Source organism: Canis lupus, chromosome 15 (genome assembly GCF_003254725.2).
Source record: "Canis lupus dingo isolate Sandy chromosome 15, ASM325472v2, whole genome shotgun sequence".
NCBI lineage: Eukaryota > Metazoa > Chordata > Mammalia > Carnivora > Canidae > Canis > Canis lupus.
The window spans coordinates 33,794,838-33,821,162 of record NC_064257.1 but is presented as its reverse complement, the minus strand read 5'-3'; the positions used below and the strand labels follow the sequence as shown (position 1 = coordinate 33,821,162).

General features: G+C 42.4%; 1 protein-coding gene across 2 annotated transcripts in view; it reads right to left on the bottom strand.

Moving 5' to 3' along the window:
• Window positions 1-26,325, bottom strand: part of SOCS2 (suppressor of cytokine signaling 2) — a 55,856-nt gene that overhangs the window by 10,219 nt on the left and 19,312 nt on the right. The window contains exons 2-4 of one of the 2 annotated variants that reach the window (XM_049093910.1): window positions 17,207-17,290; window positions 5,842-5,912; window positions 5,597-5,758 (exon numbers count right to left, since the gene is read on the bottom strand). The gene's annotated coding sequence lies outside the window, so the exon portion shown is untranslated. The remainder of the gene's footprint in view (window positions 1-5,596; window positions 5,759-5,841; window positions 5,913-17,206; window positions 17,291-26,325) is intronic. The other variant, XM_049093911.1, reaches the window with a different exon arrangement.

Sequence of the window (26,325 nt, the reverse complement as noted above, 5' to 3'; positions counted from 1 at the left end):
CCAAGAACGTGGGAGATGGCCATGCCCTTGGTCTTTCTATGCACAGAAGTTGAGGGAAGTCATGTTCTAGGACAATAGTTGTTAATATAAAGTAACAGATATCTCAGAAATTCTGATAAAAATATACAGGCCAGAGTTAACAAACCACCTGCCTACGGGCTACATTTGATCCCTCAGGCTATTAAGATTGGTGTGCCAGGATTCTTTTTTTAAAAATGTGAATCAAATTAAAATTCTGGAGATTTCACCCCTAAAGTGATCCAGGTTTCTGCTTTCTCTTAACCAACCCTAAACTCTGTCAACACTGGATCCCATTCCTTCAAGGCAGTGTGCCCCTGTGGAAGGCACATTCACTGTAATCCCCCTGTTCACTACAGTCTTCACCATCACCTGTGGTCTCCCCAACACCGAACATTACTTGCCATTTGTCATCACCCTTGCATTTGTTGTTTCTCTTGTGTTGGAGAAGTATTTCTCTGGACCCAAGTCTCTAACAGAAGTAGGGAAATAAAAGATCCAAAGAGAAGTATTTCTCTGGACCCAAGTCTCTAACAGAAGTAGGGAAATAAAAGATCCAAAGACTAGATATTTCGAGACAAATGGGAGAGATCTTATTTCTCTGTAGAAGTGAAACATACTCCTCTGTGTGTAAAAAGCAAAGTGTGGCCAGGTTCTCATACCTGACCTATTTCACTCTATGTTCCTCTGTGGCCCAGGCATTTGTGTACAGGCTCTATCTAAGACTTTCTCTGAAGAAAAATGTTCTGGAAGCACAGATTCAGCGGATCAGTTAACAATCTGAAGGCCAACTATGAATCCTGAGAGTCCTCTTGACCGCTGGTGAGAGCCCTGTCCTAAGGTAGCCTCCATTGAAGTACTGCTCTAAAGAAAAAAGTCTGCCTCCAGCATTGTATGGGAGGGACTCTGTTGCAATTGGCCTATATAGTCGGAGGATCATCAGTCATATGACTTTGGTACCAGAGAAGACATTATTTCACTAGTGCAGAATAATTTTCTTTGTCTTCTTTCTTCTCCCTCATGATATCCTAATCCTCTGGCCTCCTTGTTTCTCAAACATACCAAGCCCTGCCTCAAGGCCTTTGTACTTTCCCCAATATTCTCATGGAATCACTCCCTCACTTTGCTCAGGTCTTGGCTCAGAGAGGCTTCCCCTTTCTTACCAGTGACCATTTCTTTCTCCTGCTTTACTTTCCATCTCAGCATTTAACTATTGCCTGACATTATAATGGTTTTTGTCAATTGTTTTGTATCTCTGTCCCATTGGAACATAAGCAGGGACTGTGTGTAATCACTACTATGCCCCCAGTGCCTAAAGAAGCCCCTGGATAGTAGCTACCCAGGATAAAGTTATTGAAGGAATGAATGGATCGAATTCAAGTAAAGGAACTGAAACACTTTTACTACCTTCTTTCTGGCCTGGGTGCCTTGAGTTCTCATCTTCCCCAGTTAGATATGCTTCTTACCCTAATCTGTGGCTGAGCCTTTAGACTCTGGTCAGCTACCAAGAGGAACTTGGCTGTTTTAGAATTTCTCCTTAGTCTCTTGGAGCCTGACCTCACATCTATGGTACTCAGTAGACAGCCTGTGAGAGACTCCTCCTCTTAAGAAACATTCACGAGTACTTGTTCCAGGTCTTGTAGACAATATAACTCAGCTCACTCTTAAGGGGGTCTCAGTTTCGGGACTCCTGGGTGGCTAAGCAGTTGAGCATCTGTCTTCAGCTCAGGGCATGATCCTGGAGTCTAGGGATTGAGTCCCACATCAAGCTCCCTGTGGGGAGCCTGCTTCTCCCTCTGCCTATGTCTCTGCTTTTCTCGCTCTCTGTTTCTCATGAATAAATAAATAAAATATATTTTTTTAAAAAGTGGGAGGGTCTCAGTTTAGTGAGAGAGACACCACTGACAATTCATTCTAACAAAGGGTTAAAAGTCATGGAGAAATGCACAGACTGGTTTTGCAAACCACTAGGAAGCACCACTGCAAACCACCCTGGAAAGTCCAGAAAGGCTTCTCTAGAGAGGGGATCATGATCAAGCCCCTTAACTTCTCTGGATTCTTGTTTCCTCATGAAAAATTTGGAGTCGATGAGCAATTATGTTTCCTTCTCATTCAGATCATCCTCTGAGCCCTTGTTCCATGACCTCCCAAAGAGCAATTGATGGTGTTATTAGACCTAAGCCTGGGTGGCCTAGGTATGTTTGACTTTCCTGAGAAATTTGCAAAGGTCAAGGCCCTGAATGATGATGTGGTAAGCAGAGCAGTCAGAAGAAATACCTGCTAGTAAATAACAAACACCACTCCTGGCTTAGTCATGGAATTCTGAGAAGCACCAGCACCCAGTGAACCAATCTGGAGATTGGCAATCACGGATGAGACTAACTTTAACCTAAGGCACGTGGCAGAACTACAAAAGGCAAGCTCTGAATAGCACAAATAATCACCACCTCTATGAACCACAAGACAATGTCCATATACACCACACATTGAAAGGCTAGCCGATCACATATATAGTCCTTTTCCGCTAACCTAGCACATTCAAATTACAATGGTCATGCCCTGACATAACAGAAAGCAATATAATATCTTCCATTTGTCTGTATATGATGGCTTAAATCTCTCCTCATCAATATATTACAGCACACACATAATTTTATTCTTATAACACTTTGACAGTGGTAGAAAAAAATGCCAGCTTGCATGTGAATAAATTAAGTCAAAGTAGGTTATACAGTACTTGTAAACAAATTGTCCTTAGGAAAACAGTATAGGGTTTAATATGAACAAAGAAAACATTTTAAGTGCAAAAGTAGCTTGGAGGGTAAGTTGCTTTTTTTAAATTTTTTTGGTAAGTTGCTTTTTAAGTAGGTCATTCAAATCATTGAAAGTGCTATTTCAACAAATATGGCTGTCATATTTTCAAAGGTTATTTATAATATTTGAACAAAAGCAAGCGATAAAGAGTTAAGGGGGAAAGTTGGTTTCCTTTGTTTTGTTTTAAAACATTCCCAATCAAGAAATTGTTATATTTCAGTATATGCCAACAATTCTAAAATAAACATAAAAGGGGGAAGTCTTATTTCTTATAAATTTTTTTTAATTCTATTTAGAAATAACTCTATGAACATCACGCTGGTAGGTTCTGTCATTTTTCCTTTTGGCTTTTCCAATGCTGCCGAGAAGACTTTTATTTCAAGTTCTCCCTTTCTTTCCCTTCCCATTTTTAAAACAATACTTAAAAGCGGCAAATTTGTCTAACAAAATCATCAGGCCAATCCTTGTCTTTCATGACATGGTATTTTTAGCCCAGGGTCTACCATGCCTTCTGTACTGCCACTATAGTTCCCCCTGCCACATGCTCATTGTCAACCAGATAAATTATATTGTAATCTCTTGATTCCAGCTATTACATGGACAAAAATAATGATGGCATAATAAGATGGCATAGTAGATAAAGATGGGATGAATAAATAAATATCAATGATGGCAGCTGGGAAATCACAAGACAGTTGTAACATGACAAGGTCTCACACAAAATGACTGCTGCAAAAGAATAAAACACCAGCTACCAAATCCAACTCGGAAGAAGTGGATAATCTGTATAGTGCTATCTCCATTTAAGAAATAGATTCAAAAAAAAAAAAGAAAAGAAAAGAAATAGATTCCAGGGCAGCCCAGATGGCTCAGTGGTTTAGTGCCGCCTTCAGCCCAGGGCGTGATCCTGGAGACCGGGGATCGAGTCCCACATCAGGCTCCCTGCATGGGGCCTGCTTCTCCCTCTGCCTGTGTCTCTGCCTCTCTCTCTCTGTGTCTCTCATGAATAAATAAATACAATCTTTAAAAAATATAAAGGCGGACATACAGATCAGGGGAATAGACTAGAGAGTCCAGAAAGAGATCTACTGAAGTATAGTCAAATGATTTTGAATGAAACTGCCCAGGTAATTCAATGAAGAAAGGATAGTTTTTCGACAAATGGTGCTGGAACAATTAGACATCCACACACCAAAAAAGTGAACCTTAACCCTTACTTCACACCATACACAAACATTAATTTTAAATGAATAATAGACTTAAATGTAAGAGACAAAACTATAAAACTTCTGACAAAATATAGGAAAAAAGTCTTGTTACCTTGGGTCAGGCAAAGTTTTCTTAGGACACAAACATCATAAACAGTGAGAAAAAACTGATGCATTGGATTTCATCAAAATGAAATTTTTCTCCTCTTCAAAAGATAATGTGAATATATCTCAATAAAACTGTTTTAAAAAAGATAATGTTAAAAAATTTTTTAAAACCACAGACTTGGAAAATTATCAGAAAATTTTATATCTGATAATAGGTATTTTAGATCCAAGAATACTCCTAAAGAACCTTTACAACTCAATGAGAAAAATATAAAAATCCTACTAAAAAGTGATCAAAATATTTAAACACTTTCATCCCAGAATATGTATAAGTGACAAATTCATTAAGCATTCAAGTTATTCAATTTAGAATAATTCAATTCAATTAGAGTTAATTCAATTCAATAAGAATTCAATTCAATTCATTAAAAATTCAAGTTATGAATTTAGAGAACTCTAAACTAAAACATGATAAAATACCATTGCACACCCACTAGAATGTCTAAAATTTAAAAGATTGACATTACCAAACATTGGCAGGCATATGAAGCAACTGAAACTCTCAGATTGCTGGTGAGAACAGAAAATGGTAAACCCACTTTAAAACAACTTAGTGGTTTCTTATAAAATCAAACATACACTTGTTATGCTTAACAGCAATACCACCCCCAGGTATTTATGCAAGAGAAATGATTTTGTATGACCACACAAAGGTCTGTACATGAATATTTATAACAATCTTAGTCATAATAGCTAAAGACTGGAAACAGCCCAAATGTTTAGCAATAGATAAATAGATTTAAAAAATCACAGTACAACCAGACCATAGGATAATGCTCAGTAATTTAAAAAATAAAGAAAAAAGCAAACTGCTGACACGTGCAACAATATGAATTAGTCTCAAGAGCAATATGTTAAGTATGAGAAGCCAGGCACAAAAGGCCACATATTCTAGGATTCCATTTACATGACTTTCTGGAAAACAGATCAAATCTTGCCAGGAAATGGGAGTGGGTGAGCAGACCATACGAGAGCATGAGGAGACTTTTGGAGTTGGTAGAAAGATTTTATATCTTGATTAAGGCAGTAATTATGTGACTGTATACAATTGACAAAATGTGTTGAACAATACAATCTAAGGGAGTAAATTTTATTTTATGTAAACTATTCCCCCCAAAAAACATGAGTCTTAAAAAGGTAAAACTGAGGGGTACCTGGTGGCTCAGTCAGTTAAGCGTCCACCTTCGGCTCAGGTCATGATCCCAGGGCTCGGGGATCAAGCCCCTCACCAGGCTCCCTGCTCAGTGGGGAACCTGCTTCTCCCTATCCCCTGCTTGTGCGTGCATGTACTCTCTCTCTCATCAATAAATAAAATCTTAAAAAAGAAAGATATGAAAAATGACAACTTGGAGAGGAACAAAAAAAGGAGGAAACACTAAAAATCTTACATTATGGGATCCCTGGGTGGCGCAGCGGTTTAGCGCCTGCCTTTGACCCAGAGCGCAATCCTGGAGACCCGGGATCGAATCCCACGTCGGGCTCCCGGTGCATGGAGCCTGCTTCTCCCTCTGCCTATGTCTCTGCCTCTCTCTCTCTCTCTCTCTGTGTGACTATCATAAATAAAAAATAAAAATAAATAAAAAATAAAAATAAATAAAAATCTTACATTATTCAGTCTAAGAAGTCACTGTACCTGGAAGATTCCATCACTGAATAACCTTTCTTCCCTCTAACCCACATTTTGGCACTGGTACAGGGCTCACCCTAGAAAGACAAATAAGAAAGTTAAGGATTTTTTTTTTAAATCTCTACAACTTAAAGGTCTAGACACACACACACACACACACACACACACACACACCCATCCCAACCACCACCTTAATTCAGGTGATTCAAGAAAGAGAATAGTTCAGGGTTAGTGAAATTACAGGTGAGAAAAGATAATGACTTACCTTTAGTACAAAAACAGGTTGAAAAATATCACTCTTACTAGATCTTAAATGCTATCACGGCAAAAAAGAAATAACATGGGACAGGGGTGATAATCATGTTGCAATATATAAATGTATCAAATCAACACGTTTCTACCCTAAACTTAGACATTATATGTCAATTATATCTCAATTTTTAAAAATAAAAATAAACAAATAAAAAACAAAACTAGCACTCTCGCGTTCTCCCATAGAGGCTGAAGTCGTTTACCAATGTTAATCTTAGCCCCTGATAGTTCTGCAAGTGGGCAGAGTGCAGGTAGAGCAAGATTCTGTAGAGACTGAATCGTTTTGACCCAGGGAGAGAAGTGCCTGGAGTTACGTGTTGCAGAGATCACTCTGGTGGTCGTGATAGGGAAGCTGAATTTGATCAGGGCAAACCGATTTCAACTGGTTGTTGAAATCATCCCTCGACATATGATCAAGTCCCTCACTTGGGGCAATTAGAGGTCTCAGCATTAGGGGCAGCAACCCAGTGAGCCTTGGACATTGGCTGAATGTGAGGGGCAGAGAAAGTGGCTTTGGGGATCACATTAAAGTTTCTGACTTGGTGGGGGATGTTACACCACCAGAACCTGGGAAGCCAGGCCAAAGGGCACGCTTGGAAAGAGGAAGTGCTCCCATGTGATGCTTGTTCGTGGTGATCTGGGTGTTTGACCTTGACTTTTCCCATTGGTTTTTCCTCCCCTGCCACAGGCAGCATTGGGGGCCCTTCCTTTCTACTCTCACATGATATTAAATAATCCAAAAAAAGAGAGTATCTGTTTCATGTTCATCTTTCCTGCCTCAGTAGAAGCCACTCAAGGGCAAGACCTGTGTCTTCTCCATTTTTGATCAAGTCCAAACTCCTTCTGTCAGCTTACCAGGTGTATATGACCTTGTTCCTATGTCCCGCCTTCTCCACTAAGCCTTCCCTTTCTCACCTGCCAATTCTATGACTGTACATTGCTAGGGCCTTTTCTCACCTTTAATTTCACTGACCTCTTAATCATACTTCAGGTCTCAGCTAAGCCATATTTCCCTTGGGGAACCTTCCAGAACCACCCAAGCCTGGGGACGCCTCCTGAATGTTCCCACAGCATCTCTACTTCTGGGTACATTAACACCCACCACTTCATTATAATTACTTGTGTTCCCCACTAGCCTTAAATTCCATAAACCAAAGACCACATTTTGTCTGAGTAGCAATATCACTAACAGCAGTAATAAAAATACAGGCTAATGTTTATTAGAAGAATGCCTGTTAGATAGAGAGTACCTAAGTGTTTTGATATATTAACTCTTTTAAAAAAATTAAGAGATTTTATTTTTAACCAATCTCTATACCCAGCATGGGGCTCAAACCCACAAGCCTGAGATCAAGAGTTGCACGCTCCCTGATATCGTAGCTCATTTAGACTTCACAATTGTAGGTAGAGCTTATTACTCAAGGAAGGCCCTATTATTATCATATTTCACAGATTAGAAAGCTAAAATCCAGAGAGCCAAGTGACTTGCTTGAAGTCAACGTTCTAAGAAGAGTGCTAATAAACAACAGCTATTCAGCATGCTGCCCAGCAAAGAAAAGATGTTCCATAAATGTTTGCAGAATTGATTTGAGGTGAGGAGGTTGTACTTGAGCTGGCAGCTCCTATCTGGCAGGGAAGAGAGGGCAGGGCAGGCAAACTCAGAAACATCGTGTACCCACACCAGGCTAACGTGCAGGGACACGATGGTCAAAACACTCTCCAGCAAAGCTGCTCTAAGGCCTGAAGAAGGGGCTCCTGCCTCTCAGGACAGCTCCAGAAAGATTTCAATTTATTATTCATTTTATTTCTAGGAGCCATACTCTAGACACAACCCTGGAATCCTCCTTACTGATTTATCTCACCCTGAGATGACCTGTGGCCTGGGAACCCTCCCACCCCCTCACCTCCCAAAATGATTCTACACCCTACCTCACCCCTTCTTCTAGTGGCTCTTTCTTGTGTGCATGGTATATGATTTTCCTGGATAGCTACTGAGGTGAGGACACACCACGGTGAACAACAGGGTGCCCCTGATGAGGCAGTTCACTCTGGGAGTATCTTTTGTGACACCCCCATGCTGCGGTCTTGTGCTTCTGGAAGTTGTAATCTGGTCTAGATTAAAGAAAGTGGCACGTTTCCATTCCCTCCTGAAGGAATAGGACAGAGTGGCAGTGAGAATTGGATCTCCATCCCCAGGGCTTATTTGTCCTACTCTGAATAAATAACTCCTGGATTCCAAACCCCACTCACTTGCTGAGTGACCATTAGCAAGTTGCTTAACTCTCTGGATCTCAGTGTCCTGAAGTAGAGATAATCCTCCCTCATAAGAATGTGGTGAGAGGTAAGTAAGACGGTGCCTATGAAGATTATTTCTTCATAAATTGTAAAGCTTGGGCCAAAAAGTCACAGCACCTGACACATAGTAAGTGCTCAAGGTTTTGTTTTTCTATGAAGGATGATAGTCTCACCTCCTATACCAGGACTTCATTTTATTTTATTTTTTAAATTTTATTTATTTTTTATTTTTGTTGGAGTTCGATCAGGACTTCATTTTAAACCTCATTTTTTTTTGGGACGCCTGGGTGGCTCAGCAGTTTGGTGCCTGCCTTTGGCCTAGGGTGTGATACTGGAGACTCGGGATCCAGTCGGGCTCTCTGCATGAAGCCTGCTTCTGTCTCTCTGCCCGTGTCTCTGCCTCTCTCTCTGTATCTCTCATTAATAAATAAAATCTTAAAAAAAAAAAAAACCCTCATTTATGGCTTAATTTTTAATTCTAGGAGCCCTCCAGAACACCTTGGAGCCTCCTAGGTGTTTAGATACCCATCGCGTCAACTCTGCCCTAAACGTTTTGCACTGCATCACTGTGATGGTTGGATCGTATAGGTCGACTTGACCGGGCAGAGAAACACCCAGATACCTGATAAAACATTCTTCCTTGGTGGGCCTGTGAGAGTGTTTCCCAAAGAGATCAGTGTGGGTAGACCTAGTGAAGAAGATCACCCTCCACCTCTCATGTGGGCGGGCATTGTGGAATCTGTTGAGCGCCCAAACAGAACAAAAAGGCAGAGGAAAGGAGAATTTGCTCTCTGCCTCAGCTGGGACGTCCACTTTCTCCTGGGACTCAGAACCATCTCGTATCCCAACCCCCTTCCTCGGGCCTTTGGACTTGGGACTGAATTACCCCGGTGGCTTTCCTGGTCTCCAGGTTACAGACAGCAGAGTGTGAGGCTTCTCAGCCTCCATACCCATCTGGGCAGACTTACACATCTATCTTCTAGTGCTACTGTTTCTCTGGAGAACCCTAATACACTCATCTTATGTCTTACTGGAATCTTGAGGCAGGAGCATCCTGGATGATTGTTCCATGGAACCTCTTTTATTTTGGAGGGAAAAACTACCATTTGAATGACAGCCTCCTATTGATTTCAGGGAAATAAGCTCACATCCCATGGGAATTTCCACCAACACTTTCCTTTCTTCCTTGGAATGCAACTTTATAATTGGTACTATTGCGTTCTGTCCAGATTCCCTTTGCCCCACTGGCAGGCCTAGCTGCAAGGATTGGACACTCTGGGTTTACAACCGTACCCTTCCCTGCACACTTGCCCTTGACTTACAGGAGCCTCCTTGCCCAGGAATATCTGGGAGGTTATTCTACACTCCCCCAGCCCCTTACTGCAAGCTGGAACAACTTTGTCATACTGTGTCGTGTTTTGTGACTCCACTCCTGACACCAAATACGTGGCTTTTGCCTAACACCAGCCAATCCTCCAACACCAACTGGGTGTCCCATGATTCAATTCAATCCTAATACTATATCTATACCTGGGGTTAGTTAACATGAGATCCTACAAGTGAAAGAGCTCAGTCCTACAAGATTGCCCCCACTCCAGATGCCAGCTGCAAGTGAGGCCCCCAAGTGACAGGCACTTCTGCCTAACTGACTACAAATTTGGGGGCTCCCATGATGTCCCCCACCGGGGTCCGATAATTTACTAGGACAACTCCCAGAGCTTCAGAAACTGCTCCACTTACTATTACAGTTTATTGTAGAGGATGCAAATGAACAGCCAGATGGTGAGGTACACAGGGTGAGATCTGAAAGGCTCCCTAGAGCAGGAGCTTCTCAGGTTAAGGGTAGGTAGATGTGTTCACCAGCCCAGAAGCTCCTCAAACCTCATGGTTCAGGGGTTCTGCGGAGGTTTTGTTCCATAGGCATCATTGAGTCAATCGTTGGCCATTGGTGCCTGACCTCCATCTCTTGCCCCTGTGCCCTCCCCATAGGTGGGGGAGCAGGGTGGAAAGTTCTAACCCTCTACGCGTGTGACTGCCTTTTCTGCAGACCAGCTCCCATCCTGAAGCCTGCTAGCCCCACCCCCCGGCCCCCCAGGACTCATCTCATCTGCAAATAAAAACAAAAGATAATCATTTCTAAGGGTTTGAGGAGCTCTGTGCCAGACACATATTCTTTATCATATCAGAGGCAGCAGCAAGCATCCTTCTGAGATCCTGGTGGGATCGGGCTGAGGCTGCACCCACCTCTTTGCCCGGCTTCTCCCCTGCCCGGCCCCATTTCACTCATATCTTCAACAGTTTTGCCCCCAAAACTCTTTGTCAATAAAGCAGTCACACAAAAGCCCTGCACTTAGTGCTGCTTCCGCAGACTCCAATCTAGAGCACACCTGCAGCTTTCAGCTCCTCACAGGTATTCCCATGTCTTTTATGTGAATTTTGACCGGGCCTTCCTTGGGATTAAATCCCGATCTAATTTATCTTTGCCTTCCTGTGCCACTTGTGCCACTCCTCACACATACACGATTGTCGAGAAATTTTGTGTATTTCCTAGTTTGGGCTCATTCACATGGCTGGACAGAACTGTTAAGTTACCGACTTGTTTTCTCTAATTGCCATTCTGCATGCCCACCCGCAAAACCTGGCACACAAGTGGTTTGATTCTCCCCGGGAAGACAGAGGATTCGAGAAAGAGGGGAGAGGATTTCGAGAAACGGCTGGAGAACAGGCCCCTGTGGAAATACCTCCAGGCCAGTTCCGCCCAGTGCCAGACACAGACAAGGCGGCTCCGTGCCTCGAGTATTTTTGTTCTTTCCAACTTCCCTGCCCGATCAAGTTAAATAGTCCCTAAAAGCAAATAAATGTGGCAAAGATAAAACAAATATTTTTTTCCAATTGGATTGGTTCATTCCAATGGGTTCAGAGGAGGGAGAACCAGAATGTTTTGATTAAATCAGATGTTGCCATGAAATGATTTGCTTGTTTACTACCAAGCTGTCTTATGTCTTGTCATTATCTACCAAAATGGGAATTCTTGGTATTATTGAGTGGCTAGCCTTGAAGGGGACACTGACAAGGTTCTTCAACCTAATGTTGTTACGAACATTGTTGTTAGGATGTTACAAAGTGTAAAAAGCACGGAATCAGAGGCCACAGGCAAGTACAACCTGGGCTCTCTGTATCCCGTTGACAAGCCGGTGTGTTTCTGACAACTAAGTTGTCCATGTTCCTTCCTTTTTATATATCTTACGTGCATCTCGCCCAGGCACTACCATGAGGTAACCTCCTGGCAGAGGAGGGGGTAATGCTTGGGTGATTCTCAGGGTGTGGAGACCACAGTTCCTCCTGACCTAAAAGGTCTTCAAGGTCCTGACTTGGGGCCACTGACTTGATGGTGGTGGTTGTTTAGTTATTAATCACCCAGAGTGATGGTGACCCTGTGCGACGGCTAACGGTGGTGATGACAGATAACATTTATTGGATCTGTCAGGCCTTGTTCTAGGACTTTACTGATTAATGCCCCCATCACAACTCTATGAGGGAGGGAACTCTAATATCATTATATGGCACTCGCTTTGGCGGCACCTACATAATATCATCATTTTACACGTGAAAAAACTGGGCCTGATAGATGTTAAGTGATTTGCCTAAGCATAGAGGTTCTTTTTTTTTTTAATTTTTTTTTAATTAAAAAATTTTTTAAAAATTTTATTTACTTATGATAGTCACAGAGAGAGAAAGAGAGAGAGGCAGAGACATAGGCAGAGGGAGAAGCAGGCTCCATGCACCAGGAGCCCGAGTGGGATTCGATCCCGGGTCTCCAGGATCACGCCCTGGGCCAAAGGTAGGCGCCAAACCGCTGTGCCACCCAGGGATCCCAAGCATAGAGGTTCTAAGTGACAGAGCCAACCTTGACCTCACACGTTGTGGCTCTAAACCCAAGGGTGAGAGATCACCACATACCATCAAGTAGTGTTAGTCGTACCAGCAACTAATAACATTTGAGTGTTAAACATATGCCAGCCATGATGCTACTAGTTATATGTATCAGCATCAATCTTCATAAAGCCTCGATCAGATAGATATTTATCATCTTCTTTTTACTGAGACACAGAGAGGTTAAGTAACTTGCCTGAGGTCACCAGCCAGTCAGTGAAGGAACAGGCTTCAAGTCCATGTAAGACGCCTTTGGAGGTAACACTCTTAGGCTTTTCTGCTCTTGTTTATGGGTACCATGAGCTTTGGCTTTGTGGAACAGGTGCAGGCTGCTATCAGCAACACTTTGTAAAGTCCTGTCTGTTCTGCTCCCCTGGGAAGACACCGAGAGAGCCACAGAACAAGACCAGAGACCCAGGCTGAGGTACACATCTGTTCTGGTTGTTTGCCAGCCCAGCATTTCCCCCTCATCTTGGTAAGAGCACTCTAGTTTCCTGTTGGGGAATGTATTCGTTTTCTGTTGTTGCTGTAACAAATGACCATTAACTTGGTGGCTTAAAACAACACAAATTTATTATCTTGCCATTCGGGAGGTCAGCTGTCCAAAATAGATCTCACCAAACTAAAGTCAAGGTGTCAGTAGGGCTGAATTTCTCTGGGAAGCCCTCAAGGACAATCTGTCCCTTTGCCTTTTCCAGTTTCTAGAGATGCCTGCATTCCTAGGCCTCTGGTTGTGCTCCTCCATCTTCAAAGCCAGCAACATCAGGTCGCATCCTTTTTGTGCTACCACCTGTCTGGTTGCCCCTCTTCTGCCTCCTTCTTCCACTTACGACCCTGTTGATTGTATTGGGTTTACCTGCGTAATCTCCCTAGTTTAAGGAGCTGACTGGTTACCTTAATTCCTCCGTGCCACGTAACCTAGTCTTGGTTTCTCAGGGTTAAGGGATCGACCCCCTCTGGGGTGGTACCTCCCACAGGAAACCTCCTCTTTTCACTCTTGGATCACATATCTTGAATTAGTCCAACCCAACAACCCTGACTCAAAGGATGGGTTTGGGACTTTACCGGGATTCTTGGAAAAGAGGGGGCCTCCTTACCACCCCCTCAAATTGTGGATCATAGCTCATCTGCTGCAAAGGTGGCTCAGCAGTGGGGCCTCTGCCCTTTCTGTACTGGCTGTTAGGTATTGACAATCCTCCCTGCTGCTGGGGCTCACGAGCCAGTAGCTGCTGTGCCCACCTTCACCAAAACCTGGGACGAGTGTTACTAAAATAATGAGGCCTCTTCCTCTTGCAGCATCTTCAGGAAGCTACTATATGGTACTTAATGTCTAAAAAACAAAGAGAACTAGCATAAGGTCCCTTTAATGCTATCCAGCTTAGCACCATTTAGTACTTTGTTTAGTACTTGCTGGCTTGATTTGAGCATCAGGATTGAACACCAGTGTTCAGCATTTGGACTCCTCTTTAGCCTCTTTGTCATTCTCAGCATCCTGAAAGTTTTTTAAAATGCAGTAAAATATCTGTTTGCTAGGATCCACTTGGAGGACATGTTACTAGTTGGGCTTCTGCTGTGTGGACACCATGTAACAAATGACTCCAAATTCTCTGTGGCATATCAGACGAATTTCTTTTTCTTCCTACCAGGTCCATAGGGCTGCTGGGATAGCTCTGCTTTGGGCTGCAGATTGGGATCAGGTCCACTCCACATTTCTTTCATTTTCCTTGGACCAGAAGGTACCCAGGACAGTTCTTCCCATGGTGGAGGACAGGACAACAGGGGCCAAGCCAAACTACAGGAACACATTTAAAGTCTCTGCTTATCTCATGTCCACTAATATATTCCACTGGCCAAAACAAGTCATATGCCAAGTCCACCATCAGTGCATGGGTAAATATACTCTGCTCTCTCCAGTAAGGGGTGGGGGGGCACTATTGAGCAACATGGCAAAGACTGGATCCTATCACTGACACCTTCCATTTTGATATTTCCCTCTTCTTTTGTGAAAAAAGAGAAAACTGCAGGAAGTGGTTATTTCAAGGATTTCCGCAAAAATTTTCTGAAAGCTATTTCCAGAAGTTCTCAGGATTACTAAGATTTCATTTCATCTCCTGCCTGTAGGTCTGACTTCATGGACCTCATGCAGGAGCACAGGGCCCCACATTCAGAAGGACCCCATACTTGGTTTAATGCCCTGCTGTCACTGTCTCCAAGTTTTTAATACTTTTTGAACAAGGAGCTCTAAATTTTCATTTTGCACTGGTCCCCACAAATTATGTATCCAGTCCTGTCTATTCATGCTAAATGTACGGGCCCAGAAAGTGAGGATTCATACTCAGACTGCCGATCCTTAGACCTAGAGATGCCAAAATGATCCCAAATCCAATTCTAATAACCATGTTCCTTCATTCATTCAACGATGTTTACTGGGTGCTGTCATAGTTCTAGATTTGGAAGATAAAACCCTAAACTAAACCAGCTCTGCCCTCATTTGTTTACACTGTGCCATACTTCCTGTTATCTGCCCACTGGACAGATGACTTTCATGTGCGGCTATTAAGGGAAAATCTGATGCAGACACATGTAACAGAGTGTGCCATAGATAACGTGGGGTGGGGGTCACACCCAAATCCCCACAGTCAGCAGAAGCTCCATGCGACCCAATCTCTCCCTTCCAAGGAAACAAATCAGAATGCAAGAGTAAGAGTGATAATATCAGAGAGCTCATCTTAAACCCACTCTGGATTGTAAAGATAACAAATCTTTCACAACGTGGCTGCTTTAGATATTGTTCTAGTCCCTAAGTGGCAAAAAGACAGATTCATTTTATAAAGGTTTTCAACCATAAAGACTGAAGTCAAAGAGCAAACCAAGTTTCTGGTTAACATTTCCCAGGGGCTCTGCAAATATCGTGAGAAATGCCACTTTGTGACAGCTTCAGCCAAACACCAGCCCCATCCTTCAAGCAAGCTGCTTACTCTGGTGTTGCTCAGAGGAGTGGAAAGATGTCAGATTGCTGATCTGCTTGAACGATCAGAACAGGTGTATTTCATGCTCAAGCATCAGGGATCCTGCCCCAGAAAAGAATCATTCTCTCATTGGCTTGCTTTACAAAAATTCATGCCCTTGGGCCCAAAACTCCTACTCCCCCTCACCCTAAACTAGACTCTGCTTCCAAGCAAGCCCAGCTGGAGCGAGCATGTTAACCACACGCACATAGGCCTCCCTGAGACAGATGGCCAGTAGCTCTGTCAGACTGTGTTCTCCCGGGCTCCTGAGACCAACGTTCTCAAACGTTAAACTGCACCAGGATCGCCCAGGGGGCTTGTTAAACACAGACTTTGGGGCTCCACCCTAGAGTTTTTGATTCAGTAGGTCTTGCATGGGTCCTCAGATTTTGCTTTTCTTTTTTTTTTTTTTTAAGATTTTATTTTATTTATTTATTAATGGCAGACAGAGAGAGAGGCAGAGACACAGGCAGAGGGAGAAGCAGACTCCATGTAGGGAGCCCGACATGGGACTCGATCCCAGTTCTCTAGGATCACACCGAAAGCCAAAGGCGACACTAAACCACTGAGCCACCGGGGCTGCCCAGATTTTGCTTTTCTAGAAAGTTCCCAGATGCCTGATGCTGCTGGTCTAGGTACCCGCCTTTAAGAAGTACTGATTTTAGGGCCTTGCCTCTGGTCCTCTGTCTGTGCAACACTGTCCTTGGAGCTGAGTATGTTCCCAAACAGACCCTAATTAATTCTCTGGCTTCTGACCAGTCCTGCTTTGACTTTCCTCAATTCCAATCCATTCCTCAATTCCATTTGCTAGTCCCTGTGCCCCACATTCCACTGAGAGTGTTCTTGCTAACATTATAAATGATACACCTGCTACCAAATTTCAGAGACAGGGGACATCACACTTGGGTGTTGCACCAGCTGCGTCACAACACAGCATGTCCAAATTGAACTCAGTGTCTTCCCCACAATGTTCGACTGGTGTCTAAGCCTGCTCAGCTGCACATGATAACACACCATTGAGCTTCTTTGCAGCAGCTGCCCCTCCCAATTAGCACAGTGCAGGTGTGATTTCCAAGCCCAAACCTCCTGACACCCTGATTTGGGACTTCTGGCCTCCAGAACCAGGAGAAAATAAATTTCTGTTGTTTTATTTTTTTTAATTTTATTATTTATTCATGAGAGAGAGAAAGAGAGAGAGAGGCAGAGACACAGGCAGAGGGAGAGGCAAGCTCCATGCAGGGAGTCCGATGTGGGATTTGATCCCGGGACTCGATCCCAGGACTCCAGGATCATGCCCTGGGCAGAAGGCAGGCACTAAACCACTGAGCCACCCAGGGATCCCCAATTTCTGTTGTTTTAAGCACTCCCCACCCCCACACCACCACAGCTGGTGGTAATTTGTTATAGCAGCCATTGGAAACTAATACATCCTGCTTCCATTCTAACAGGGGCGATGGTGATGGAGGGGCTACCCCACTTTGGAGATTTGACCTAAGACATAGAAAGGAGGAAATTTCTAAGCTTTCTCAGGGTGGGTGTGGTGCTTGAAAAATAATCTAGGCACCAGCCTATCCAAAATGAAGACAGTCACCATTTTGGCACAGATACTTATCCACTAACATAGGACTATCTATCTCTTACACCAGTCCTATTTAGTACCCTGAAGTACTAGGGCATTCTGTAACTGGTTGGAGACAGGCTTTCTTTGTAGAATAAATCATGAAAAAAATTCTACTTTCATTGACCATCTCCTCTCCCAGAATGTTTAAAATTAATTTTCTTTGTAATTTCTGATAGTAAGTACTGATAGCAAATTTCCTTACCAGCTTTTGTAATCCCAGAGCCGTCACAGAACTTCCATTGCTGTAGGCAATTGTTCTTTTACACGGCTGTGATGACGTCAGCCACTACGAGGGGGGAAAAGAAACAACAGGAAATTCAGTTGTTAACTGATAGATGGAGGAACTGGTTTTTAAGTTCTTAACTAAGCAGCATTCTCAGTTACTTGGCTTTATTTATTCAGACTATTTATTTATATTAAATCACTTGAAGTATAAGTCCCGAGTCAGAAAATCAGGGCATATACGCAGAACCCACCACTTTGGGGCCCTAGGTCATACTGCCTCATGACAGGCATGGCAGAGGGAATAAGAAAGATCCAGGCACAGGGCATTGAGATCATTTTGAAAGAAAGAAAGAAAGAAAGAAAGAAGAAAGAAAGAAAGAAAGAAAGAAAGAAAGAAAGAAAGAAAGAAAGAAAGAAAGAAAGAAAGAAGAAAGAGAGAGAGAGAGAGGGAGGGAGGGAGGGAGGGAGGGAGGGAGAAAGGAAGGAGAAAGAAAGAAAGGGAGAAAGAAAGAAAGAAAAAGAAAGAAAGAAAAGGAAGAAAAAAGAAGAGAAAAGAAACACAGATGGCTAATGAACAGTTGAATGAGGCAACCTCACTAGTTATATAAGTCAGGGTTCTCCAGAGGGGGGGGGAAATAGGGCATGTGTATATTTAGAAAATAGAACTTTATTTTAAGGAATTGGCTCATGCCATTGTGGGGACAGGCAAGTCCAAAACATGCAGGGCAGGACAGCAGGCTGGAGACCCAGGAAGTTGACTGAAGTCTTTTCTCTGAAGGCTGTCAACTGACAGCCTTCAATCAGTTGACAGATTGGATAAGGCCCGCCCACATCATGGAGGGTAGTCAGCTTTACTCAATATCCACTGGTTTAAATGTTGATCTCCTCTAAAATATGCATTCACAGCAGCACCTAGACTGGTGTTTGACAAAAAGCGGCACCATAGCCTAGCCAGATTTTTAAAAAAGATTTTATCTATTTATTTGACAGAGAGAGAAAGAGGGAACACAAGCAGGGGGAGTGGCAGGCAGAGGGAGAGGAAAGAAGTAGACTCCACGCGGAGCAGAGAGCCTGACTCAAGGTCCTGGGATTAGGACCTGAGCTGAAGGCAGACACCTAACTGACTGAGCCACCAAGGTCCCCCAACCTAGCCAAACTGACACATAAAATTAACCATTGCATTAATAACAAAGAAGCAAATATAATTGACAATAAGCTATTTTTCACCCAGTAGGTATCCAGAGATTGGAAAGAACTGCATCTTTTGTTGAGAGAGAATGGGATACCTGTACACCAGTGCTGGAGGCAGAGACACCAAAACTTCTCCGGTGGGTAGTTTGGTAGTATTGAAATGTTAACCATGCATACCCTTTGACCCCACAATTCCACTTCTAGGAGCTTACGCTGAGAGAATATTCAAACAAGTACAAAGAGGTAGGTACACGTAGATGGGCCAGAAATGTTACATATAATGATAAAGACAACAACAACTGGAAGCAGCTTCAATGTCCACAGATGGTGAGCAGATTAAGTAAATTATAGAATAAACCTTAGACTTTGGAAACAGTGAGGATAGTCTATATTCCAAACATGAAGTGATCTTATAGTATGATGTTGTGTAAAAAAGCAGGTTTCAGAACATCACATAGTCTGATTTTATTTATGTGCAATGGAGTAAGTAAATTGATATATTTCCTAGAAAAAGACATTTACCAAAATCTTAAATGTGCTTATCTCTGGATGGTGGGATTTCAGGTTATTTTTGTAACTCTTGGGGGCTTATTATGTGCCAGGCATCTTTTTTAAGTATTTTACATGGATTAATTCATTTAATAATCTGTATTATTTGCATTTTTTAAAAAAACACAAAATCATGTATCATTTTTTTCCCCAAAAACTACAAAGCAGATTTTTAAAATATCCCTTCCATCCTCCTACATGAGAGGGAGCCCTTGTTTCTTAAGACCCCACAACCTTGGAACCACTGAGTCTGAAACTGCTCTATGTAGATCTCACCAAATGTTACTATTGGGAATCTCCCCATTTTGAAAAAAAAAAAAAAAATTGACATTCTCTCATTGTATTGGACTGGGGTTTTTTTTCTAAGATATTTGTTTGAGAGAGAGAGAGAGCACAGAGGGAGAAGCAGACTCTCCGATGAGCAGGGAAACCAATGTGGGACTCATCCCAGGACCCCAGGATCATGACCCGAGCCAACAGCAGACACTTAACCGACTGAGCCCCCCAGGCGTCCCATTGTTGGACTGTTTCGTTGGTTTGTTTTCATGGTCCCTCTCTTGTTTATTATGGACTGAGTGAGTGAGTAGTGTGTTCCTTTTTAACCCTCCTTTTTACTTCTAACCCTCTCCCATAGGCAGCCCTTCTAAGGTACCTAATTTGCATCCTTTTGTTTCTGTGTGTGCTTAAAAAATATGCATTGTTTAATAAGCTTATATTTTTAATTTACCCAAATGCCTAAATGGCCTGATTTTATTTCCTATGCATGGGCTCTCTCTACATCCCCTCACATACTCCCACCCACCCAACACCAATCCTCAGTGCTCTCACTGCTTCTGCTATTGGTGCCTGTGGGATTCCTGGAGCTGCAAGCATGTCCTTCATCAACCCTCCATCAACCACTCATCCCTAACCCTGTGGCTGGCCCGAGCACTTAAGGTTCAGCCCAAAATCGGCCTTGTGTTTTTTTGTTTTGTGTTGTGTTGTGTTTTCATATGCACAGCCTTCTCTACTGAGAAACTCAGTACAGGTTTCCTGTTTGCCAGCCTGGAGGGAACTCCAGTGCCCAGGCAAGAGCATTCGAGGCATCTGGACAAGGCACACTGTCTCCCAGCAATATTACCTCTAAGTTACCCACCCCACCCTCCTAAGTCACTTTCTCTTCTCCACTGGGGGGTTGAAACAGCCTTGCTTTCCAGTTTGTGTGAATGCTTAGATCTGGAGGCCTGATCATCAGCCCCAAGACTCCTTTATGTACCTTCCAGAAGACCTAACCTGTCCTGTGTCATCTCCCGACCTGAGAGCTCGTTATTGCAAAAGGAATAAGAATATATGTGATGAGTCCCCAACTGGAACTTTCTATCATTTTTGCCTTCTACTCATACCTTTGTCTGCCTTTAACTTTGGTCTGATTTCATCTGCAGAAAAATGCTAGGAGTGGGGCATGGTCAGGGGAGAATTTATCTCAAAGTTAGTGAAGCTTGAGTTTCAAGGCCTGCTAACTTGTCAAGGTCCTAGAAGGAGTCCTAAGAATGTGTTCACCAGGGCATGTGTTTTTCTGAAATTTGCAGAATTAAGTATTTTATCAACAGTTAATACCTCTGTCTTTGCTCTCTGATTTTCCTTTCTGCACAATCTCCCTTTGGTCAGAGAGCTCTGAAGGGGGGCCTTGGATGTTATGGGATCTAGCTAACGGAAGAGTTGGCTTGGGGATACACATTGTAGGGTTTGGTGGATGTATTTAAATGTTTCTTAAGTACTGTTGTGTCTCCTTGTTACAGTATTTTTATCCTAAAGTTGTATTATTTTCTTAAAGAGGGTTTCTAAAATGATCATGCTTTCTCCTACTTCCCAGAGCTGAGTCTTCCCACACAGTGAAGCACATGTAAGCTACTTCAGAACTCACATACCCCTCGGGGTGACTTTGGATGTCGATGATGGTTCTGTCCTGATCTTAGTTTTGAAACATTCCTGTTGTAGGTGTACCCCTAATTTCCACTTAACAAGTGCAGCCCTTGGCTTAGAGTATGGTTTCCAACTCATGTATCTTTGTTGGTTTTCTTTCTGGAGTCTCTCTCCATCATCGCCCACTACCTACCACAACACATTTTTTTTATATCTGCTTCAGTTGAATCTCCTATTTAAGTACCACAAGCTGGAGTGCAGAATGGCAATGAGCCAGTTTTTAAAAATGAGCTTAAATGTATAAGGCAAACACTTTCAAGAATGCTCACAGCTGCCAGCTTTAACCTTAGAGGGCAAGTGTAAGAAACAGGCTTGTGCGGCAGGTGCTCGGTCTGGGTCTTGGGAATCGAGACTGTTTAATGAGGTAAAAATATCTCTAACTCTTCACCTAATAAAACAGTAAAAGGATGAGATTCTTTTAAATTAGAAAAGTTCCTCAAACTAACCTCTCAGCAAAATTTTTAGCACATGGAAAGAGTGCTCAAGAGCTATTAAGTTAACAGAATCTCACTTTAGAGGAAAGCACCTCCAGTATTGCAAATGGACTCCATTTCCACCTAAAATGTCTTGGAAGAAAGCCTTTTCCATTGGCCTATATTCAAGATCAAGTTTTTGGTTGGTCTTTTCTTCTCTTTCTTTCCTTTTTTTTAGGGGGGAGAACTGTTTTTATCTTCTCTCCCCCACTGAAATCCCTTTCCAGACATGTTAGCCCTACCTATAGTTCTTAAAAATGTTAACCTTCATTTTTCTGGCAGTAATCCATTCATGTATTGATTGAACAAATATTTACTGAGTGCCTGCAATATTTCAGGCTCTATTCTAGGTACTTCTTTCACTAAGAGAATTTTCCCATGTTATTAAATCTCTTTGCAAACATGATTTAATATCATAATATTTTATAACAAGCAGGCTCCAGAGTTTATTTGGCCACTCTCTTTTTGTTAAACATTTAGATCATCTCCAATTTCTCCTTATTATAAGTAATGCAGCAATGATCTTCCTTGTAATAGATACTTGTCCATATCTATGATTAATTCCACAGGAAAATATCTACAAGTGGAGTTACTCGATCGAAGGGTGTGAACACTTAAGTTTCTTGATAAATACTTCTGGTAGACTTTCCAAAGCATATTATCACTTTTGACTTCCCCAAATCCTTTTCAACTGAAGAATCACCCATTGCTATCTGAAAACAGGAGAGCATATTCTATTCCTTCTATAGAGGTTTGCTGATTCCTAAAATAATTTTATTCCTGGATGACAATAAAAATAATCAGGTTATTAAACACCTCCCGTCCTTTCTGGACCACACTCATCTTTTAAGGGTCTCATTTCTGCATTCTTTTTTGCAAAGGAAAAACACTTAAAAAGGGAAAGTATCCATATACTCATATGTTCATTATTATTCCTCCAGGCAGATAAGAGGTCAGCCTGGGGAGAAAATCATCTATGAGAAATACAGAATCGTGCAAAGGTATGCAAGATTATAGTAATCATCTTCATTACTGTTCCTTTTGGGGCTTTTGGGGAGCAACAATGTGTAGCCAAATACATTCTCCAATAGCTTTGCTCACAATAACAGCACAGTGGGTAAATGAGCCTCCCTAGCTCATCAGCATCTCTGCTCTGGCAAGTTAAATGATAAGAATACCTCGCAGGGGTTCTTTTCAACATAGAAGTAAATTTCATTGCTTAGCAGTTTGTCCTCTAATAGTTTCTGGAATAACTTTATTCCGTCTCAAGAACAATTTCTGCTTTCTAAGAAAACCAGTACCATCTTGAGAATTTTCCCAGTACACGGTGCTTAAGAAGAAAAACTTGGGGAGACAAACAAAACCAGGAGCAAGTCTCCTTTGGTCTAGTTCAAGGTGGAATATTTGCTAACTGTGTGGCCTTGTGTTTTATTTGTATCAGAAGCTCCTGTGAGCAGTCTGCTTAGGACAAGAGCTATTAAGATGGAAATTCAAGCTTTTCTCTTTCCTGAAAGCCAGGCAGCCTAAAAGTCATTGACTGCCTGGGTTTTTCCCACCTCTGATTGAGTCCAGGCTGTAGAAAAATCTCTGACAAAGGCAGACTTTTCTTCTCTGACTGACCAAAAGGGGTTTTACCAAAGTGGAGAACAGAACCTGTGGTGGGTGAAGAATGACCATCATTCTTTCACCCATCAGTGAGGTACTGAATGTTTAGTACATGCTAGAAACTAGGCTGGGGGGGCACTGTGTGAGTAAAATGGGCAGATAACCTGCCCTCACAGAGCTTGCTCCTGAACAAAGAGAAATAGTAAACAAACGATCGTGCCCATGCATATAGAGTGCCAGCACATCGAGAACACAAACCATGAATGCTATGATAAGAAATGACCTTAATGGGGAAGGTAGGCAGTTGTGGGAAGAAAGTGTGTTTCTGGCAGAGGGAAGAACATGGACAGAGGGACTGAAGCTCGGAGAGTGAGAAGAAGGGGGAGCGTGCGGACTCCAGAGGTGTGATAAGGGCCGTGCAGGGAGTTCGGTCTACATCCTAACTGGGGTCTTTAGATTGTTGAAGCCCAGGGACGTCTGGGTGGCTCAGTGGTTGAGCGTCTGCCTTTGGCTCAGGTTGCGATCCCGGGGTCCTGAGATTGAGTCTTGCATCAGGTTCCCCATCAGCAGTCTGTGTCTCCCTCTGCCCATGTCTCTGCCTCTCTTTGTGTCTCTCATGAATAAATAAATAAAATCTTTAAAAAAAAAAAAAGAAGATTGTTGAATCCCATATTACTCGACAATTCCACTCTTAGTTATTTACCCAGGAGAAATGACAACTTATGTCCTCAAAAGCACTGGATAGTCATAGCAGCCTTAAAATAGCCTGAAACTGGAAACAATCCAAATGTCTATCAACAAAAGAATGGATAAAGAAATTGGGGCAATAGTCATACTTACTGTAAAGGCATGAACACAACAACATGGAACACTCTCAAAATACTTACATTAATTAACAATAGTCAGATACAAAACAGTCCACTTTGTCATTATATTTGTAGCAAATTCAAAACCAGGCAAAACAAATCCATGGTGATAAAAATCAGAAAGCGGTTGCCTCTGGGCATGGAGGTCAGGCAGGGGCCAATGACAGGGAAAAGAGAGTAAGGGAAGTTTCTGAGGTAAAAAGAAATGAAAAAGAAATGCTTTATATGTTGTTTGGGGTGGTGACTTCACAGGCATATCCAATTACCAAAACTCCTCAAACTGTACTGAACATCTGTGCATTGTGTTATTTGTATAATATATATATCAAAGTTAGGTTTTTTGTTTTTTGTTTTTTGTTTTTTTAAGTACAATACAAGGGCACCCGGGTGGCTCAGTGGTTGAGCGTCTCCCTTTGGCTGGGGTCATGATCCCGGGGTCCTGGGATTGAGTCCTGCATCAGGCTCCCTGCAGGGAGTCGGCTTCTCCCTCTGTCTGTCTCTGCCTCTCTCTCTGGGTCTCTCATGAATAAATAAATAAGATACTTTTTTAAAAAAAGTACAATACATATAATAAAATGTTTTAAGCTCAAGAATGACATGAGATTTGTAATGTGATAAGAGCCCCCTGGCCGTGGTCTGGAGATGGATAAGAAAGGGCCAGAATACTCTTGAACATCAATGCATCAGCCTTTAAATAGGAGAATTCAGAACTCCTCTTGCTGATATCCCCCAGGAATTGTGCAAAGCAGCTGTCAATAAATGGCAAAGGGAATTCAGCTGGAGAAAAAAAGCTGGAAAACTGAGCTAAGAGAACTAAGGAAACCACAGACAAAGGAAATAGGTTGAACCAGATCTCTATTACATAGGATCTTTCAGGACAGGATTAAAGTAATTGTGTTTGTTTAAATATTTCAAATCTGTCAAATGCTTTCTTAGGTTCTCTTCCCTACATCTACAATTTTTCCTCTGAGATTAAGAAATCTAGCAGGCTGGAACTGGTTGATGCAATAGGAAGGCAAAAATAATCTTTTTTCCATAGTTAGAAGGAATTGAAATGAGATGAGTATCAGGTTATGTCTCCAGAAGAACATGGGCAATATTACAGCAATGGGAGAGGGCCTGGGGGCAGAAGGACTGGGTTGTAGAATCATGTGTAGAATCCTAAGGCTCCGATACAAAGTCAGAGAGGCATCTGCTTGATGAAGGTTTAAGAGAACCACAGAGTCTAAGTGTTTCAGAGTTGGAAAGGATTCTCAGAAAGCATATCAGCCTACACATTTCACAGATGAAGTGCAGAGCCAAAGGGACAAAATTACCCAGGAATGTTCATAACTAACATTTGATTAGCAGTTCACCAAGCATCTCCACATTTACTGCCTCATTAAATCCTCATAAAGTGCTGGCAAATAGCAGTTATTATTTTTTTCTTTCAGAAGGAAAGTTGGGGCTCAGAGAGTGGTGCAGAGAAAGCTAGTTCTCATCAATACTTTAGTGTCTCCTCTTCTAGGACATGCCACCTCAGTTCTCAGCTCTCTTGCAGTTGATACAGTGAGCCAGCAAAGAACTGAGTTCTGGCCAATGGAGTGTGGCAAAAGCCTCCTACCCCTACCCCGTCCCCCTACTCCCATCTCCCACCCGCACACTTTTCAGATTGACTAAAACCTGGCAAACAATTCTCTCTTCCTCACATTCACTCTTCTCCTTTGCCTACCATCTGATGCATGGGATCCCGTAGAGGATCCGAGGCCCCCAAGGATGATGAAGCCACCACTTGGCAGGAGCCTGGGCTCCCTGAATGACTGTGGAGCAGAGATGTTTTTTCCCATTCATTGACACAAATTAGACTGTAATGGGAGCAAGATATAAACTTTTATTGTGTCCAGGCACTGATGTTTTGTGGTGGTTGTACTGGTTAGACCAACTAATATAGAAAGGTTAAGGGAAGGGGCACCTGAGTGGCTCAGTGGTTGAGCATCTGCCTTTGGCTCTGGTTGTGATCCTGAGGTCCTGGGATCGAGTTGCATTGGGATCCCTGCAGGGAGCCTGCTTCTCCCTCTGCCTGTGTCTCTGCCTCTCTCCCTGTGTTTCTCATGAATAAATAAATAAAATCTTGGGCAGCCTGGGTGGCTCAGTGGTTTAGCACTGCCTTCAGCCCAGAGCATGATCCTGGAGTCACAGGATGGAGTCCCACATCGGGCTCCCTGCATTTAGCCTGCTTCTCCCTCTTCCTGCATCTCTGCCTCTCTGTATCTCATGAATAAATAAATAAAATCTTTAAAAAGAAAAAAAAAAAAGAACATAGCACTATTTAAAAAATAATAATAATAAATAAATAAAATCTTTTAAAAAAATTTAAAAAAAGAAAGGTTAAGGGAATCATGCTAAATCTAGATATTAATTTAACAAAAACCTACTGAGCACTTATTATACACACTGGCACAATTATATAT